This window comes from Lagenorhynchus albirostris, chromosome 7, assembly GCF_949774975.1.
Source record: "Lagenorhynchus albirostris chromosome 7, mLagAlb1.1, whole genome shotgun sequence".
Classification (NCBI taxonomy): domain Eukaryota; kingdom Metazoa; phylum Chordata; class Mammalia; order Artiodactyla; family Delphinidae; genus Lagenorhynchus; species Lagenorhynchus albirostris.
The window spans coordinates 93,073,329-93,088,406 of NC_083101.1; the positions used below are offsets into that span (position 1 = coordinate 93,073,329).

The 15,078-nt window shown below is 52.4% G+C and overlaps 1 protein-coding gene across 10 annotated transcripts in view; it reads right to left on the reverse strand.

The window, feature by feature from the left end:
• The window catches only part of SEMA4D (semaphorin 4D), a 118,708-nt gene that overhangs the window by 74,019 nt on the left and 29,611 nt on the right, over positions 1 to 15,078 (reverse strand). The window contains exon 1 of one of the 10 annotated variants that reach the window (XM_060155538.1): positions 1,242 to 1,344. The exons of the other annotated variants lie outside the window; for them this stretch is intronic. The gene's annotated coding sequence lies outside the window, so the exon portion shown is untranslated. Of the gene's footprint in view, positions 1 to 1,241; positions 1,345 to 15,078 lie in introns of those variants that run through there. 10 annotated transcript variants of the gene reach the window in all.

The window sequence follows — 15,078 nt, forward strand, 5'->3', positions numbered from 1 at the left end:
GTTTGGGGGACACAGAGGACACGTGGGGAAACAGAGCACTGCTGCTCAGAGGGCCCGAGTCAGTGCTCAGGTGTGAGCTCCTAAGGGCAGCCGGCAGACACGGGGTACCTGGGAACAGCCGCATTCACACACGCCAAGGGCACATGCACCCCACCACGTACACACATGCCCTACCAAGTGCAGAGTACTAGCACCCACACCCAGAGAAAAGCCACACCATGGCAAGTCCCCGACACAATGGTGGAGCCAGTGCAATGTATTATCTTTTCACTCCCCCCATGATAAACTTGTTCTCTGTTTAGTGCCTTTTCCCTTGGACACTACTATTTCACTTGTTTAATGATCTTTAAAAATTCTGCACGTGCAGAGGGGTAATTTTATGCAATGCGATGGTCATTGTGTCCCTTTCCACCTGGCCCTCCCTCCAACCTCCACCATACCTTTGTGCCCACTGCCCCTGAAAGCACAGCCACCGTGTGTCCACCCAAATCTTCCTCTGCCCAGGAGCCATGAGACACATGTAAATGTGGACACGCAGTCATGAGTGCATATATAAGAACAGTCCTGTAACATCTCATTGTGAACACAGAGCTCAGCAAGGGGGTGGGGTTCCTTTATCTGCTATCGAAACACACTGTACATACAGCCACTACCAACGTAAAGTTGGAAAATGGAAGACAAACAGGCCAGTGGTATGGAATGGAGAATCCCTGAAGGTAACCAGTTTACATGAGACCATACTATACCACAGAGCTGAAGTTCAGTTCATTGATCAAAGGATGGATTACTGAATAATTAGTGCTGGTACACTGGAAGGAAATAAAACCGGACTCCCCTCCCTCAAGCATCTTACTCCATATTACGCAAAAGCATTTTAGACACACTCAAGAGCAGAATTTGTACACAAAATAATAAAAGACCTGCCAGGAAGTCAAGAGACAGCCTGTGGAATCTTCCTAACAAACATGGGTACCTGGAAGTCATAAGAGGAAAGAAAGACATATTCGACAATAAAATGATTTCATCTTGATGGCAAATGACACGTTAATAAAAGTAATTAGCAAACAACAGAACTGGGAATAAATGTTTTCAAGGCAGAAAATCAACAACATTTGTAACAAATAAACAGCCCCTACAAATGGATAAGGGAGGGGAAAACACCCTGAGAGAAACACGGGCAAAGAACACAAACAGGCATTTCACAGACGGAGGGATCTTTTGAGCAAAGACCCTAAACTCACCAGATTCAAAGAGACACATGTCAAGGAACAAAGCTGCAGCTCTGCCCCTCTCAGACTGACAAAGTCGAAAAGACTGCTCATGTCCACCGCTGAGAGAGCATGCAGGATCAGGGCACACACTCATCCATGCAGGGAAGAGACGGGCTGCTAGATCTTTTTGAAAAGTTATCTGGCATGATCTATGAAACAAAGAGACACACACCCTGCCCCAGCAGTGCCACTCCCTGAAATCCATGCCTGAATAACAGCTCCATGCGTGTGGCTGGGGTATTTACGGTAGCACTGTTTACACTGGCTGTGTTCTTTTCCTGTGGCAGCTCTAACAAATGACCATAAACCGGGTGGCTTAGAACAACAGAAATCTATTCTCTCACAGTTCTGGAGGCCAGAAGTCTGCAATCAGTTTCACTGGGCTGAAATCATGGTGTCAGCAGGGCCGCGCTCCCTCTGGAGACTCTGAGGGAGAATCCTTCCTTGCCTCGCCCAGCTTTTGGTGGCTTGCGGCATTCCTTCGTTTGTGACCACTGTATTCGTCAGAGTCCCCAGAGAAACAGAATCAATAGGATGTGTATATAGAGAGAAAGAGATTTATTATAATGAATCTGATCACATGACCATGGAGGCTGGAGAGCCCTGAGATCTACAGTCAGCAAGCTGGACCCAGGAGAGCCGAGGGGACAAGTTCCATCTCTGGTCCGTATCTGAAGACAGGAGAAGACCAGTGTCCCAGCTCAAAGAGAGTCTGGCAGAGAGAGGGAATTCTCTCTTATTCCGCCTTTCTCCTCTATTCAGGCCCTCAATTGATTGGATGAGGCCCTCCCACATGGGGGAGGAAAATCTGCTTTAGTCTGTCTACAGATCCAAATGCTAATCCCACCCAGACACGCCCAGGATCAGGTCTGACTACTATCTGGGCACCCATGGCACAGTCAAGCTGACATACAGAATCAGCCATCACACCCACATCACTCTTACTCTCTGCTTCCATCTTCTCATCACCTTCTCCCCCTGTCTTTCACATCTCCCCTGCCTCCCTCTCATAAGGACACGTGTGATGGCATTTAGGGCCCATCAGATAAGCCAGGATCACCTCCTCATGCAAGATTCTTAACTGAATCACATCTGCAAAGATCCCATCACTAGAAAAGGCAACACGCAGAAGTTCCAGGGATTAGAATCTGACTTCTTTGGGGGCCATTCTTCAGCCTACTACAGAGAACCAAAAAAAGCAATCTTGGAGCCTGAGTGAGTGGCTCCAAGTGGGGCCTGGTCCAAGTTCATGATGAACACTGACCAGTCGGTAATTAACCCACCGACCCCCCACCCTCAAAGATGGCCAGGAAGACAAAGACACACGGTCTTGCCTCCATAATGAACACAGCTGGGCCTCTCTCAGGTTCTAATGAGGACACTTTTGCTGCCCATGGCATTTTCCTGCAAAAATGAGTGCCCCCTTTGACTCAAAGGCATGGGCCATCCAAGACCCTGGAGAGCCATGTCTTTCCAACGAGGCAGCAAAACAAGGCAATGAAGGCATGAAGAGTATCCGTACAGGGCTTACATAGAAGGATGGAAGCACCCCCTTCCCAAACCCACCTTCTGCTCCCCAAACCAAGCTGGGCAGAGTCCTCAAAGCCAGCCATGCCAGGGATGGGGGAGGGGCTCTGCCTCACCCACATTCCTGCTGCTCTCTCCCCGCCTCCAGACAGCTTAAGGCTCCGCCACTCACACCCTCTTCCTTCCCATACAGCCACCTGTCCGAGTCTCCCATCAAGGGAGACTCCCACCCCAGGGGCCCATCCTCATGTCCCCCACAGGCCAGCCTCACTGATGGACGCATGCTTGAGGGACATCTCCAAGCAAGGCTGCCTGCTCTCTGGGAGAACTTGCTGCTGAGCTCCAGCGCGGAACTACCCCTCGGGGCCAATCCTTGGACATCTCCCCAACTCCAGGCGTAGGCTCCTAGGGCCTCCTCCCCTCCAAACTTCACGTGTCCCCAAGCCACACTCCCCGTCTCCCAAGGTTGGGATGCCTCCTAGACAGCCCGGGTGGAGCTGGCCTGTAAGTGGACCCTCCATCCTTCCAGTTGCTCAGCCAAAACCTCGGTGCACCCTCGGCCCCCACCCCATCCCCGATCCAACCTGGCAGCAAGTCCTCTCAGCTCCACCTCCAAATAAATGCCCAATCGGGCCATCCTCCCACGCCTACTGCTATACTCTGGCCCAAGCCACCACGTCTCTCCCTGGATCACCTCACAGCCTCCTAACAGGGTGCCCTGTTCTACCTTCCAGGGTCCATTCTTCCTAGAGGCCTGTGGTCCTGTCCAAACCCTTGGCTCCCAGGGCTCCCATCTCAGCACCTCTGAGCACAGATAAACTCACCATCTACCTACCTCTTCTCCTTTCACCTGTCCCTCCTGCACACTCCTGCCTCAGGACCTTTGCAGCTGCTGTCCCCTTTGCTTGGAACACTCCTCCCCAAACCCAGGCCCAGCTCCTGTCTTTTCTCAACAAACTGCCCCTTCTCCGCTTGACTTCTCTTCTTTGCACCCACCACCATCTCACCCTTCCATATCTGACTTACTGATCCCTTTTGTGGCCCGTCCTCCCCAACACGAGAAAGCTCTCTCCACTGTGGAAAGCCCGGTGCCTAGAGCATGTGGGGCACAGCTCAGGAGTTCAGTATGCTGTTCGAGTGATGGGCCCCAGAGGGACCTGTCCCTCCCCGGCTATCAGGGAGAGCTGCGGCTCCACACCCTGGGCTAGCCATGCTCTCCCGCCATGGGAGCGGGGCCGCCCTGGGGGCCACAGCTTGCCCGCACTCCAAGTGTGCACGAACACCACAGGGCGGGGCAGATGTGGAACCCGGAAGGCTGTGCATGCCATGAAAACGTGTTGGATGCACCAGAAAGGAGTTTACTGAAAGGCTGTTTCGCTGGCTTCACCCATGCACATGACAGCATCACCACACGCTCACTCTTTTCAGAGAAAAACAGGCTTTTGTGGGATATAAATAGCCCAGCCAGATGTGGGAAGGCCTATGGGTCTCTCCCAGGACTCGGGCCACGTGCCCTGCAGCTACTCAAACAGCAGCCCACATTCACCAGCTTGTCAGCGGGGCTTCCAGGGGTGGAAGAGGGTTAAACGGTGGTCCCTCCTCCCACCAGATCAATGGCAGGAGTTCATCAAAGCCATCGCTGACACACAGGCTTGGCACGCCAACCAGCACGCACAGGCCACAGCTGTAAGTGGAAGATCAGGCCAGATGCACTGCACGTTTCTTCATCCATAGAAATCAGGGAGACAAAAGCCCAGACAACGGGGAGCCCGGAAAACAGGGAGTCCGGGTAAGGCGCAGCCTGAATGACAGGGAGCTGGGATAGCCTTTCAGGGGAGCAGCGTGCTCACCAAAGCCAGGTGCTCGGTTCCCCATGCAAGAGAAACACCATCTGAGCACAGAACCCATTTCTTGGATGAGGCCCAGCAGGCTATGTGTAATTGTCTGCAGAAATGCAAAAACAATAGCACTTAGAGCTGGTTTCAAGGTATTCTCAAAGCCTGATGTACCTACCTGTTCCTAATCTGTGCCTCCCAGCCTATGGGCTGGGCCTTGACAGACGGGGGAACTCAAACACAGAGGGTATCAGAGAACAGCTGAGATCTGTGCCCCCCACAGAAACACCAGGCGGGCCGCACACGTGACCACGTGCATGATTTCAGGTGTGCCTACAAGTCACATTGAGAGTAAAAACAAATAGGTGAAGTTAGTTTTAATAATATATTTTATTTGGCCCAATACGTATCGAAAGCCCAATCGCTTCAACACATAATTAATAGGGTCGTGGACAGGATATCCTACTGTTGCTTCTGAGTCTAGGTCTCCACAGCCACAGCACTGCTCGGCTCTGACCGACCACACCGGGGTGTGGAGAAGTGGAGCACTTCTCACACCGTGTGGTGTCGGCCACAGCACTGGACAGCATGGGCCTAGGTGTGGCTGGAGGTGTGGAAGCTTCCAGTCACTAGGAATGGACCCAATAAGATCAGAGTTGGGGACAGCTATGGAGGGAGGTCTCCATAGACGCATAGGTCTCCATAGACGCAGCCCTCTGTCCACCCTGGTCCTGGTGCCTTGGAGCCCCGTCCTTAGCAGGATGGACAGAGCACCAGCACCCACGGGTGCTCTCACTAGACACTGACCAGGGCAGCCCCTGAGCTGGGCGGTGCTCAAGCCCTCCATCCTGTTATGGCAGCTTTTGAACACACCGCGTTATACACACATGCCTTCTTGTCAGTGACCTGTTGCTCCTGTAATATAATTGTTCCGTACGCCTTGAGAGGACACATTTGGGCTAATACCATGCACAGATCAGCGTTAGGATAAAGTTCCTTGTATATAATTTTTACATTAAAGAGTCATGAACTTTCAGCTCCTCAGGCCACTCACCATTAGTTAGAGCAGCACCCACAGGACCCTGGATGCCCTCGAGGGGTGGTCCTGGGAGCTTGTCCAGGTGACAGCCTCACAGGGCTGCAGCCAGAGGACCAGAGAGACCCTCCCTGGCCTTCTGACACAGGCAGAAGTAATTAACTCCCATTTCAGAGTCACTTAATTACATCTACAGTCGTCTTGCTCTCAGCTCTGCAAGACGCTGAATGCCATTTGCTAAAAATAAAGCACACCTCCGATGGGCAGGTGCTCTATCTCATGCCCATGGAGCCCCCTGCCTCTGGGGGCCACCCTGGTACCCAGGCAGCACGCACAGCACACTCTTGGTAAGAATAAAACTGTGGGATTAACGACCAGGCAGCACCAAAACAAAAACACTCAGAGTAATTCACTACCTGCACTCAAGTTCTCACCATAAGCAGGACCACCAGGCTTTAAGAGTTTGAGTCAAAAGGGAAAAAGTGACAGATGAGACATAAAACTGTACCCCGCAGACATCCACAGGAACCCTATCCTGGGAGGCCGCAGGGCCCCTCACGGACCCTCCTGTTCCGTGCTTCGGGGAAGCCCACAGGCAGGTGACATCCCCAAGGTAGGCGCCCCAGCACCGCCAACAGACCCACGACTTGAAGCCAGGCCTCCAAGACCACCTGGTCCCCGTTCTCATGGGAAGACACACAATCCCAGAGGTCAGCTCCTCGCAGAGGCTGACCTTGGATCACCGCACGTCCCCAGGACTCTCGTCACAGAGACAGACGGGCCCGCAGCAGCAACACAATAACATACCTGCTCCACCCTCACACAGAGAACCCACCCGCACGACGTTTCCGTACGAACCCCTTCAAAGTGGCAAAGTTGATCCTGGAAATGAGTTGTTTTCTTCACTTCAACACAAGTTCTAGAGTATTTTTTAATCTTCCTAAGCCTTTCCTTTTCAATTATCTTTTGTAAGCCATCTATTTACAACGTGACAGGTAAAGCCAAGGGGAGATTCCTAACATGGGGGTGGGGCAGTTCCCAGGGCCGGGGAATCAGGGCAGGGCCAGGAGCCTGGGCAGCAAACACTGAACGCTCCCTCCAAGAACAATTCCATCAGCAGGACGGGCATCTGGAGAGGACGTGGTACTTAAATGTCTTGTGTACACACTGAAAATAAAAGTCACTCCTGGCTCCCTCTAACGCAAACATGTCTGGAAGACTTTTAACCCAGGTCTCTCTCCGGGACACGCACAGATGTCTGCGGGTCTGGAGTGGCCATGGCCCCGCTAGCTCAGGATGTGACTGACGCGACTGGCACCTGACATTTCCACCACCCTCCTCCACTGCCATGTCCAGAGCTGCCAGCATGGGTCCTGCTCACTTTGTTAGCTCTTCTGGAAGCTGATTCTTAGGCTGCTGGCTCCCAGCCCAAACAAACGGAATCGCTCCCTCAGAAGCTCTCTTCTCTCCTGGCTTAATCAGAGCAAGTAAATGCAACGAAACGAAAGCTCAAGAAGTGCCCAAGGCGGACCCTGAGCTGAAGACAGCCCTCCAGGGCCACAGCGGGGGCCAAAGCTTCAAATCCAGTTTAGATCTGACTGCCAGGGTGTGAGACTGGAGGTCCCAGGTTGCCAACACCCCCGCAGGGGAGGAGAAGCATCAAAGGCAGCGATGGATGGAGAGTGAAGAGGCTCGGAGCTGGCATTCATGCCAGCGCTGGGCGGCAACCCAATTCTGCAGCCCCGGCCCTTCCCCTCCTGCCCAGAGAAGCTGGCGCTGACCACAGACACCGCACTCCTGTGCACACACCGCTCCCACAGCATGGCCTCGAGCAGCCCTTCTCCTGCCCTGGCCTCTGCAGCCCGCAGCTCCCAGACAGACTGAACCTTCCAGCAGAACTGCCTGAGCTTTCTGACACCAGCTTTCCTCCTCTGCCTCTCCAGTCCCCAGCTGGTGCCAGGGAGCGTAACAAACAGCTGAAGCTGCTCACTGATGGAGGAACACCTACGGCAAGAACTGCTCAGGAGCCGCCTCTAAAAAGAACTGCACTCTGAAGGCGGATTTCATCCCCTACCTGATGATCGGTGTCATCAAACATTTTAGCAACTGGGATGCGGCTTCCTACTACCGTCTGGGATGGCAGAGTCTGAGACAGAGTGAGAAAAGGGGACACGTGAGCAGGGCAAACCGTGAGCCAGAACCCCTTACCCCCTATCTTACACGCAGACTAAATGCCCCAGCCACGCAACAGACCCCTGGGACTCAGTCATGGGGTGCAGTTCACCTGGCCAGGAGAGACCAGATGCAGCATCTGCATGAACTGGGAGCAAAGAGCATCATTTGCACCCTGATTCCGTTCATGCCACTCTCCTTCGCCCAGTGAACACTGAGCATGAGCTCCGGGAGGTGCAGGAGTGGGGGCGGGTCAGGCCTCGCTAGCAATGGTGTGAGTGACGACAAAGCTCCCAAACTGGCCCCTAATTCACAATCACGGGGTAAGAAACTGCTGGTGCTCAAGCTTAGTATTTCAACAATGCTTAAGTTTTAAAGTGAATTATGAACGTAAAAACCAAAATCAGAAAAAGAGAAAAGGGGGGAGGAAGAGGGGGAGAGTCAAAGCAAGAAAAAAGAAAGGAAGAAACCAAAAATGTCGTGGAATCTGTGAGAGTTTTTAACAACCCTGTAATCAGGGCGGGCCCACTAAACGTCCCCCAATCAGAGCCTAGGAGGAGCTTTGCCGGGGCCCCTTCCTTCCACAGGGCTCCTGGCCTCCCTCAGGAGGCACCCCAACCCCCTGACCAAGCCCCACCGAGCAGCTCAAGGGCACAACATTGTAGATGGCCAGCGCCCCCTCGCACGGCCCTCTGTCCCCAAAGCCACTCCTGCGTGCGGCAGGTCCTTCCCATCCATCGCAGCCCAGCTCACATGTGCCTCCCCTGGAAGCAGGTCCCCGTGGGAAAGGCCTGGGCGGGGCAGGGTGGCCCCACTGAGGTTTCAGCGCCCAGGCGGCTGAAGCATGCAGTCCAGGCAGCCACCTGTCCGCCGCCACGACAGACCCGCTCCCTGCAGAGCTCAGCCTGACAGTCTTGACTGCACCTGGCCCTGTGATCGGCAGGTAGACCGCGCCATCCCTCTGTGATCCAGGAAGGGCTCGCTGCGCATGACTCAGATAAGACGGGGGGCCCCATTCGCCTAGGGCAAGGGGAGACACGGGCCCCCGACTTCCACTCTGTGCCTTGGCTGAGCAGCTCATCCCTACAGATAAATCGGAACAAAACACTTGTTACCCGACTGTGGTTCGGCTTCTCTCCTTCCCCCAGGCCTCCCTCGACCCACCGTGAGGCCGAGCACTCGGATGGCGCCCCTGAGAACAGGCCGGCCTTGGAGGACACATCTCCCAATCTACCACCCCATCACTCTTCATCCCCACACCCGGGTCCTAATAGCCTTGTCTACACCTCCCTACCAAGGAAAAACCCAGTTTGCCGAACGCTGACATCTCTCCACTGCAACAGCCGCCTCCCTGGTTCCCCCATAATAATCCTTCCTAATAAAGCCTCTTATTACTACGTCTGGCTTTGTTTTCCACGTGACAACTGATTACAAATTACTTGAAGCCCAAGACACACGGGTCTGATGGACAGGTGAGACCTCTGACTTCCACCTTCCTGAAGACTCGTAGGGTTCCATAATGTCCCACCAGCTCAGGGTCACGGTACAAACAGGGACTGGTTCAGGAGTCAACTCAGCGGCGTGTCTGAGACCTCAAGTCACAGCTGCTCCTGGGGGCTAGCAGGCCAGAGAAACAGGGGGAAGCAACATCAAAGGAAAATCACACCACTCACGTACACCCAGTGTCCCACTCGCTGTGGAAAACTCAGCCTTTCCTTGGAAACATCAAACCCAGCACATGGGACCTTTTGCTTAAGCTGACACCCCTCCAGGAGGTGGGCAGGGCTCCATGGGGCCATCCAAAGCATGACACACAGTGTATCCAGGACCCCTGCTCTCCAGGCCCCTGCAGGGAGAGAAGTTCCCGGCGGGAATACTCCCACCACCAACAAATGCTTGCCTTCATGCTCTGGGCGGGGGGCGGTCACTGCTGAACTGGTCACTGCTCTCCTGAACACAAAAGATTCTCTTCTAAACATGCTGCAACTATATGTATGAAATGAAATGTTCATCTCACTGGTAATCAGAATAATACAAATTAACACAAGATGCCATTCTCCCCCTACAGAATTAACAAAGAAAAATTGATAAGGCTCAATGGTGGTGAGGAGGTACGAGTCCCTCCCCAACGTCAACAGGAAGCCTCTTCAAGAAGCAACATCCGGAACCTTAGAAAAGTCAATGCTAGCCACGGGTAATGATAAGAAACAGGGACAGGTACTCACACACAAAAGTTCTCACCCAGGAGCCTCTCGATAGCAAAAAACTGAAAACTGAAAAGAGAGGATTAAATAAATGAGAGTATATACAGGACCAGACTGGCACCAGAGTGTGCGTACGTGTCTTTCTGGACACATGACCTTAAGCAGATCGCTGCGATTTTGAGTCAAACCTCCTCAGCCAACCAAGGAGGTAATGGTGACACCCACTGCCCTACCTGAGGTGTGTTGACACATGAGGAAAACCATCAAAATAAACCTCTAGAAATTGCATCCACCTGAGTTTTTCTCCTACACTGGAGAATGGCATAAGGATAGAAAACCACAGTGTACAAACCCTGGAGAAAGTCCTGGGATCAACATGTGTCTTTAGTAACAAATGAATTAATGGATCAGATTTAACAGAAGGGTAGGATGGGTTTTAGCAAACCGCTTTTCCTAGCAGCTGATTAAACTCGGTTTGGGTTAGGAAGGGAAACCCTCAGGCTCTACTAAGACCGAAACTGCAGAACGAGGTGCTGAAATCACGCATGCACACGCCACCCTGGCTGCGACATTCTCTGCGTAGCCAAAGGGAAATGCTTAGAAATCGCTCCGCACCACTGTGCTGTAAATACTTGAAACTTGATTTCTTACGAATACAGATGTTGGGACATTTCACTAACTTCTCTCCAAAACTTTGGTATGGTGCCACAACTCCTCACAGAAATGAAGGTCGTTAGCCATGTGTTATTTACGGAAAACCCGCAAAGCTGGTTTCAGGAGAGAAGTGGGGACTCCGAGGGAAGGGGACCCAAGCTCTCCCCTCATGACAACACTGATGTGAGCAGCCGTCGCATAGGATGTGGAGACGCTAACAAATGCCTATCACTTAAAGCAAAAGCAAGCCAAGGACACCTTGAACTGAAAGCTGTCCTTGGCCGTTTACAAAAGCAACAACAGCCCTCCTGAGGTGAAAATCTTGAGCTCACACGAGCCATCTTCTATCCAACAATCTAGTCCCTTCTGCAGACAGGGGTTTGTCTCTGTTCAACAGGACTATTCTGGGGGTTCCCACAATCAAGGCTTGACCTTTCTCTTTCTGCTCAAGGTCACAACCACCTGCTTATTGCGGTTGGTTTTGGACAGCAGGGAAAGGTCCCTCCCCACATGGCCAAGGGACTGGGAAAAGCCAGGGTCACTGAGGGCCGAGTTCAAACCTGAGGTCGCACCAGAGTGAGGGCCCCACGAGGAAGACTGACTGAGACTCGGGCCAGTTAGGGGGTTCAACCTTCACACATGGAGGTTGTGCTTTAGGTCTGCTGGGAACATGGGGTGCCAGGGAGTCCTCAGCCCCTGAGGGACAGGCTGGGCCAACTCGTGGCCATTACCACGGGGCCCAGAGAGCTCAGGGGGTGAGGGTCCCGCTCTCTGCTCAGCTGATGACGACACCTAGCACGCAAGCCCACTGGCTCCGACTGCATGAGATTTCTGTTCTTGGCACTATGCCCTCTCCACAACTGTAAACATCTGGATTGCTCAACACAGCACTGGACTTGTGATAATTAATCAATACATGCTGACTGACCTGGCAGGGCACAGAGCGCCAGCCCAGGAAGATGACTTCTTTTCAAAATATCACCCAAGAGCCCCAGACAAGACCAGGAAAGTCCACACGTGAAGTGCTCACCTACCCTCCATGACCAGATTCTCATTCTAAAAAAAAAAAATCCCCAGCCCACCGAATGCCACAGAGGTAGTACAGGAGGCGCTGGAGGACTGAAAACCAGCACCACCCAGTGAGAAGGGCTGGCAGCTCAGCCAAGGGCGGGATGGTTGTTAAAAGGTCATTTTAAAAAATGACCACATTTGGGCTTCCCTGGTGGCGCAGTGGTTGAGAGTCCGCCTGCCGATGCAGGGGACACGGGTTCATGCCCCGGTCCGGGAAGATCCCACATGCCGCGGCGCGGCTGGGCCCGTGAGCCATGGCCGCTGAGCCTGCGCGTCCGGAGCCTGTGCTCCGCAACGGGAGAGGCCACAACAGTGAGAGGCCCGCGTACCACACACACACACACACACAAAAAAAGACCACATGTTAAAAATATTATTTAACTCATTATTCATGAGGAACCAATGAGACATTACAGTGCCTTCAAAGAAGGCACAAGATTATATGGAGGCCGAGGGAGGAGGAAAGGGGGTGACTGCTTAGTGGTACGCAGCAGTGAAGTACCACTTTCATCACGCAGGGGGTGATGAAAAGGTCTTAGAACTAGATACAAGCGGTGGTTACACACACTGTGAATGTCCTAAATGCCACTGAGCTGTTCACTGTAACGTGGTTAATTTTATGTTATGTGCACTTCAGCTCAATTAAAAAAAAAAAAAAATATATATATATATATATATAAAATAAAGAAATATAGAAATGAACTTCCAACAGGCACAAAACTGGATTTTTCCGTGGGAGGAAGTCAACTGCCCTGACACTGGACAGAATTCATTTGCCTGTCTGCAGGCGAGGACTGTCTGCATTACGTACCACGTACAGAGCTGTACCAAGCCAGACAAACCCCACAGGCTCCAATGTTCCATGCAAAGGATGCTCATTCCAAAGTCCATGGTGGACAGAAGGGAGGGAGAACTGTGAGGTTTGGGAGGGAAGGGGGCTCAGGACCCGGCAATGGTACACAGTGAGGTGAAAGGGGAAGTGGTACCAAGAAGGACTTCTGCTTTTCTAGAGGGCAGTGGGGGATGAGGAGAGCTGGGGAGCTGGGAGCAGGGAGGAGGTTTGCCCCGACAGCATAAGGGACACAGGTCCTGGAGCATCGCTGTCCAGTGAGAGGCCCAGCAGTGTCCCAGCAGCCCCTCCCAGGCTGTGGGACATTCCCAGCAAGGAACTGCAGCCAGCTGGGGCATGTGCCGATGGAGCTGACACATAAATTGCTGAATGATATGAATGAAAGATTCCCCCTTACTCAAATAAAAAAACATGCTGATCACTTAGGTCTGTGCTCACACAGCCTTGAAAATGAGGAACAGGGACGCCAATTCACTTTCAGAAATGCCTTTTCTTTCTGCCAAACTAGAATTCTTTCCAGGGTTCCTCGAACATCTCTAAGAATCCCTAACATCAGAGAGAGGGGGGCACCTGGGGCCTTCTCTTTCTTTGAAAAGAATCACTGCTCTAGGAAGCCACACACGTTTACCCCAGGTCTGCCCACCCCCCAGACCCCTTCCAGCCTGCACACACCTGCTCAGACATGCTGATACCAAGCAGACAATTCCTTGGAGGTCAGAGGAGAGACCGTTCTTGGGGCACACGCTTCCTTGAGAGGCCGCCCAGGGAGTTAGTGAGGTTCCTTCTGTATAGAACACATGCCGTGTCATGTCGAGAGGGCATGTGCTTCCGTCTGCACAAGGCCATGCTTGAGAAACATCCGTCTCAAGGTCTAAGTTGGTCACATGCATGCATGAGCTCCTCGGTGACAGGCAAACTGTGCTCTTTGCACTGTAATTTGTGCGCACTGATCAACACCCTCATATCCAGTCCCTGGACAGCACATGGCAACGTCTGCAGTCCCGATGGTCAGTGTTTTCAGGTGAGTTCTCATGTGACACCAAAGGACGTAACTGCCGTTCACATGACGATGACACATGAACACCACGTCCGTTACCGGAACCTTCTGCAAGGATGCTGCTCCACTTCAACTGCCCTCTCCTTACTATGTAACTATTAGGTTCTAAGCCACAAGCTCCAGAAGACATGGCCCAAAGAGGGTTTTGTTACTCTTTTACAAGCAATCAGAACAGAAACTAAAATGTCACCAAACTCCTGGAAAGAAACAGAATGATTAGTCTGCAGAGCTAATCGTACAGGTAAGAATTAACAGGGGCTCCCCCTCTCAGCTGTCAAAGCTGAACAGTCTCCGTGAAAAGGAGTGGGCATTCCTTCCCCACCATGCCTCCACCTGTGCCCCGGCGCCGGCCTCCCTCCTGGCGGCCACGTGCGGACAAGGACACAAGGGCACGGGGAACGGGTGGAAGAGCGTGCCTCCACGTACTTTCATGCCCTCGCAGCCTAGCTGCCCATCTTCTGAGACCTCAGAACTAGATGGTCTTGGGATCTCATGTGGGACGCCCCCCAAGGCACCACGCCAGCATGTGGTGCCCACAATTTAGCCCCAAAGGAGACTAGGGCTGCAGGAGCTAAAAGGATTTACACCCAAACTCTATCGGAGGAGGGGCTGATTTTAATTCCCCTCCTTTCTGTACATCCTACAGTACATGTGCTACTTTTGTAGTAAGGGGGAACATTACACCTAGAAGAATTACAATTCTTGAAAGGCTCCCCACCCCACTTTTGGAAACAGCCCTCCAAAGACCTAAGCTGTCCTGGTGGCTAGTATCCAAGCCACAGCCCCTCACCTGGAACTTCCTGACCAGCCTGCAGCAGGCAAGCAACAGCAGGACAGACTGAGTTGCCACAGGACTGTGATACAGTGACTAAAGCAGGGCGGTCAATGTGCCAGGCCTGGTCCTCCAAATGACTTGCAATCATTTAGGAAACTCTGTGTCCCTAACCTCGTCAAGGCCTGCACAGGTTTCCAAACCCTTCTGCTTTTGCAAAAACCTATTTTCTTTCTATTGCTCATAAATGCCTCTCTTATTCTAAAGCCCGGTGTGACACAGTTTTTTTTTTTTAATTAAATGAAGCAAAATTAATCTTGCTTGACAAATTAATAAACAACTATGACCCTTTCTCTCTCACTTAGGAAGATGTCACAATATCAGGATCAGAAATTGTTACGGTCTGAATGTTTACGTTTCCCCCAACCCCAAATTCACATGTTAAATCCTACCCCCACCCCCGGCATGATGGTATTAGGACGGGGGCCTCTGGGAGGTGAGTAGGACATGAAAGTGGAGCCCTCATGAATGGGATTCGTGTCCTTATAAGAGAGACCCCAGCACACTCCCTCGCCCATTTTACCTTGGGACGACACAGTGAGAAGTCCAAGACCTGAACCCAGGCCCTA